General features: G+C 40.5%; 1 protein-coding gene and 1 pseudogene across 1 annotated transcript in view; both read left to right on the forward strand.

The window, feature by feature from the left end:
- LOC115122491 (neuropilin and tolloid-like protein 1) overlaps nucleotides 1-296 on the forward strand; it is a 216,956-nt gene extending 216,660 nt beyond the window's left edge. Inside the window, exon 11 of the mRNA XM_065019269.1 lies at nucleotides 1-296. This exon is cut by the window's left edge and continues 645 nt beyond it. The gene's annotated coding sequence lies outside the window, so the exon portion shown is untranslated.
- A 2,244-nt stretch (nucleotides 297-2,540) lies between these two features.
- On the forward strand, nucleotides 2,541-5,409 carry LOC115130095 (mitochondrial import inner membrane translocase subunit Tim21-like; annotated as a pseudogene).
- The last annotated feature ends 281 nt before the right edge of the window (nucleotides 5,410-5,690 follow it).

Raw genomic sequence — 5,690 nt, forward strand, 5'->3', positions numbered from 1 at the left:
GAGAATTCCCAGTCAGATTTCCTACTAGGAACCCAAACATTGGTAATGGTTGTATTTGTGGCTTGTCTATGCACACTAGACTACAGTAAGAAAAGTGGGCTCAATTATTAGGCTACTACGTAATCCCTTGATTGCCCAATAGCCTTAGTCCTTATTTGCATTAGCATCAATATTTTATTTCCTGTCTTTCAGAATATGTCTGAGACCCCTCTGTTTGCTGAGATCTCTACTTTGTTTGGTAACACATTAAAGAAATGCTGGGCAGAATGTTTTCAATAAACTGATACTAAATCTTATTGAGTCTTGTTGAGTTTGTATTGGAAAGTGATATTAATTTGTTCCTGTCCATGAACAATGTAAGCTGACACTTGTGACATCTTGTTGTAATGCTGTAGCCGAAGTGGGACACAGTGGAGGAAGGGGAGGACCATCCTCCTCAGTGAATTATTTAGATTTTTTTTGTAAAACATTTAAAAACATTTATTTTTTTTAGATAAAACTACACTAAATGTATTCACGTCACCAAATAATTGATTAAAACACACTGTTTTGCAATGAAGGTCTACAGTACAGTAGCCTCAACAGCACTCTGTAGGGGAACACCATGGTCTACAGTAGCCTCAACAGCACTCTGTAGGAGAACACCATGGTCTACAGTAGCCTCAACAGCACTCTATAGGTTAGCATCATGGTCTACAGTAGCCTCAACAGCACTCTGTAGGAGAACACCATGGTCTAGTCGGAGGACAGCTAGCTTCCGTCCTCCTCTGGGTACAATGAAGGTCTACAGTAGCCTCAACAGCACTCTGTAGGGTAGCACCATGGTCTAGTCGGAGGACAGCTAGCTTCCGTCCTCCTCTGGGTACTTTGACTTCAATACAAAACCTTGTGGTTCTCACTCCCTTCCATAAACTTACACAGTAATTATGACAACTTCCGGAGGATGTCCTCCAACCTATCAGAGCTCTTGCAGCATGAACTGACCTGTTGTCCACCCAATGAATTTAGTACTGAAAGCATATGCTACAGCTAGCTTGCACTGCAGTGCATAAAATGTGGCGAGTAGTTGATTCAAAGAGAGAGAAAGACAATGGTCAAAATGAAGGAGCGAGAGAGAGAGATTTTTATTTATTTTTTTTCAGTTCCACTTACTTAGCTAGCAGCTAGCTAGTTTAGCCTACTCAAACACCCTGCTCAAACAGAGGGATGCTACGTTAGCTAGCTGGCTATAACTATCCAACACAACACTGGATCGCTTCCAAGTCAAGGTAAGCGTTTTGGTTTTACTCATTTATTGCCATCGGTGCCCGCCGGTGTAAGTGCTAAACTGCTTACTGACTTTACACTGTAACATTACTGCATGATTGAAGCTGGTTTACTAACACGTTAGTTCTATTAGCTATGTTGACCATGACGTTACTTTTGCTAATATGGTGACAACGGTGTAGGCTGTGTGTAGCAGTTATGATATGGTTTGGCTTGGAAAGTTTTTTTTTTGCTTGGTCACATACAGCTGATGTGTTGTGCATTGAAGTCCACACGCGAAGGGAAAAGGTGAGAGGAGGAGAGCGCATTGATGCGAGAAGGAATCTAGCGTGGTCAAGGGTGTATTCATTCCACCGATTCTGTTGAAAAAGGTTTCTTAAATGGAAGCAACGGAAAAGAAACGTGCATAAACATACCTGAATTTGTCCAATAGAAACTATTTTTTTTTGTAACAGTTGGCCTAATGATTACACCCTAGATCAGCTAAATGCAGGCATGAGTGTATTGAATGTGTCACTGTCTGTCACCTCAAGTTCTCTCTTGACCTGTCTGCATCTACGTTGTAAACTTTCATTCATAGGCTAGTGTAACAGATGAGGCAAGTGGAAACATAACCAACCCTGTTACACTAGGTTGTAGCAACCTCAAGATGGGTTAAAGGAACATTTGAGTATCATGTAGTAGCCTAAACCCATCGCTGTTACATTGACCTGGGTGAATGGAATACGAATTACAGTCATCCAAAAAGGCGTAATAGAAATCAAGCCATGCTCATGAAAACAAATTTTAAAAATCACACTCCCTCATCTTAAAACGGCACCGACCGCCACTGTTGGCACCATTCCCCTAGTCTAGAATAAGTGAGTCTAGAATAAGTGCCCATGTTATCAAAGAGAATAAACATGTTTTAATATATACATGTTTCAAAAACTCACTGTGATGTCTATTTCATCCAACACAGCATTCCCTTTGATATAATTCACTGGGACTTGTCAGGGACAATATATCAGCCAAGATTCTTTGTGGCTGTGGTCACTAGTCAAAATCGTAAAAAGTCATGCACACAAAAATGTGCTTTTTGGTCTTAATTTAAGGTTAGTATTAGACTAAGTTTAGCAGTGTGGTTAGGTTTAAAATAATATTTTAGGAAGATAAATTGTAGAAATAGGCGGGTTTTAGCCATAATTATGACTTTGTGACTGTGGTATCTAGTGACGACCATTCTACCAAGAAAACACACTTTCCCACAGTTCTTCGCGCGGGTACAGCGAGTACGACACATACGTGCGCCCAAGGTTCAACAGTAAGCTTCCAAATTTAACGCTGACAGACCTGCAAGTATTTATTGAAATGTAGGTTGAATTGTGTTCCTAGGGGTCATTTATATCTTATAATAGTTTGACTTTAGTAACAGTTAATTAATACTGGGAAAGTTTGCGAAGTAGAGGCCAGACACCGCGAGCGTTTTGACAGCTGAGGTGGCGAGCAAGTCAACGTGAATAGAGGACAACATGGTCTATTCTTTCATACTGGAAGCTGTGCGGCGTCATTTGCGGCAACATCAATCACTATCAACGCAATGCGTTTGGTCGAATATGGAAACGCATGCAAAACAGTGTGCACCTTCAGAAACCGACTACAGCGCCATCCAGATATATTTTCTACAGGACCGCAGATCGCTCAGCTATTGTGAGCGCTATATTTTGCACACAGAATCGAAGCATTTCTCTCGACACAAGGTCGAGAAGTAAAGAAGAAACTGATGGTGGACAGGTGTCAGTACCTAGGCGAGGACCTTCTACTGCACATAAAGGTAAGTCTGTCAAACAATCAGCCAGTAACTGGACAGAATCAGTGGATTTGTTTTTGGCAATGATCACACTTGTTACAAAATAAGAATGGAAGAGCCCAAACTATTGGAAGTGTTGACATTGGCCCATCCTTTGCTCAAGTTATCACAGTTTAGTACTAGAAGATGTCTTGTTTTGCACACTTTGTACAAAATAATGAAATGCAGTACTACAGGATATTTCTTAACGTAGCTCTATTAACTAGCTATAACTGGCATGTTCACGTATCGCCAACCAGGATCAAACTGACGATGACCTAACCATTTGGGTGGTCTTAACCAATCATAGCACAGTATGATATGGAGGTGAAATGCATCCAATTAAAATGCAGTATTTTTACACGTATGAATATTACAGAAGGGTATACTAAATCACAGTTCTTGCCCTCTCAACAGTCAAAGAAGCTGGCAAAGACCTCACCTAACTCCTAGTTGTGCTCATCGGACTTGGAGTAACTGGTGATTCCACAACTTCCACAATATGATATTGAAACATTAGTTGATGTAGTCTGATTGAAAGGCAGTATTTCTCCCACCTGTTGACACCTGTGTGTTTTGTTCCCAGGTGGGTTGTTGTATGTGGTGTTCCAGGAGCTGTTCTCCTCCTCCAGCCCCAACAAGGTCTACAGCAAAGCCTTCAACGAAGTCAGGTAACACCCAGAGGTGAGATTAGAACAATCACAGAAACATAACATCAACAAAACCATCTAGTCTTGGTCTGTATTTCAGTTCAATTAATTTATGCATTGACCTTTCGCAGGAATGTGTCTTGGCATACAGGAGCACTGAGTTAGACATTAACTATCAAAATGTCATTCGTCTTGTCTCCTTCTCTGCATCTGCACTGATCTGAAAACACAGGTTAGGTTAAAGCAATATGGTGTGAAGCTGATTGCTCTTTTCTGTCATCTTGTTAAACCACAGGTGATTGGAGTGTTTGGGGAGCCAATCAAGTGCTTTGGTGAGACGTCCCGTCGTGGTAGAAGACCGCGAGTTATAGGTGAGGATTCACTTTTTTTTTTACCAAGATTGTCTTTCTTCAGACACTCAGGAATACAAAATGACCTCATTTAAAACAGACCGACTTTTGTAAGTGTGATAACTAGCATGTTTTCTTCAGTCATGTAGAGTATATGAAGGATGGACTAAAGCACATGAGGCTGAAGTTCTACATTGAAGGGAAAGAACCATCAGGGAACGATGCACATGGAATCCAAAGAGGTTAAAGACCATAATATTCATGTAGTATTTTGTCTTTCTTTCATGTGTCAATAATCTGGTTGATTTTTGATTTTAACTCAATTTTCATCTTTAAGATTTGGCTAATCTGCATAGAGGCTGTTTAAGTTGTGGGGAAAAAAATGTTTAACTTGCTTTTGTCCTCTTTTGACAGAACCCTGAAACTGGGAAGTTAGAGTTTCGCTACATCTTGGTGGAAGTAGACACCTACCCAAGGAGAACCATCGTCATCGTGGACAACAGATAAGATGGAGGCTGACTCTTTTACCAGTCCGAAAAGGTGCTGGTGCAGGAAGTAAATACATTTGTTGCTGAGTAATATTTGTGACACAATGTCTTCTCAACAGATGCCGATACAGTTTTACAGAGCGTATCAGTTTAAACAACAAAATAGCAGATGGCAATCAAGTCTATATCTCCCGATGTCTTGTTTAGTATTAGTTTTAATGTTGATAGCATTGTCACAGATATGTTGGGTGATTTTAGAAAAATGGGGTAAGAAGATGATTGTAAGCGAAACAGATCACTCTACAGCCAACGCTCAGTTCAATTTCTTTATTTTGAGACGAGAGGGAGCATGTTGGATGGTGCTTCTTTGAGGTGGCTGTTGCCTGCTGATTGCCAACCAATGCCATGCAGTGTTGAAGTTCCAGAGCATTAAAGGCATTTGTGAAAGAATTATACCCTAAACTGTTGCAGAGATGCTATTTGTGTTTTGACACTCAAAAGTGAGAATGTAGCCTATTTTCTTGGTTGTGAGTATTAATCAGTACTAAACGGAGACACAAACCTGTCAAGAGATCATTGGGATTTTGCTTAAGACCATTTGGTGTTAAAGTAAAAGTTGAGAAATGATTAGTCAACATTAACGAGTGTGTTTCTGCGATGAGATTTGACATCTCCTGAGCTAAATATTGCGTTGACATTTATACCCCTTGGAATGTAAATGTCAATCACGTTTTGCAATTGTGTTCCCCACCTTCAAGTGTATTGGAGAAAGAAATGACATTTTATTTAATATAATCAATTTATTAAAAGTGTACCTTTTTGATTTTTATGTGTATGGACACCAGATGGTGACATTTCCAGTCAGATGCTTACATTTCCACAGGCCTGCTCACATTTCCACAGGCCTGCTCACATTTCCACAGGCCTGCTCACATTTCCATAGGCCTGCTCACATTTCCAGTCAGATGCTCACATTTCCAGTCAGATGCTCACATTTCCACAGGCCTGCTCACATTTCCACAGGCCTGCTCACATTTCCAGTCAGATGCTCACATTTGTCAGTCAGATGCTCACATTTCCAGTCAGATGCTCACATTTCCAGTCAGAT

The sequence above is a fragment of the Oncorhynchus nerka genome, linkage group LG6, assembly GCF_034236695.1.
Source record: "Oncorhynchus nerka isolate Pitt River linkage group LG6, Oner_Uvic_2.0, whole genome shotgun sequence".
NCBI lineage: Eukaryota > Metazoa > Chordata > Actinopteri > Salmoniformes > Salmonidae > Oncorhynchus > Oncorhynchus nerka.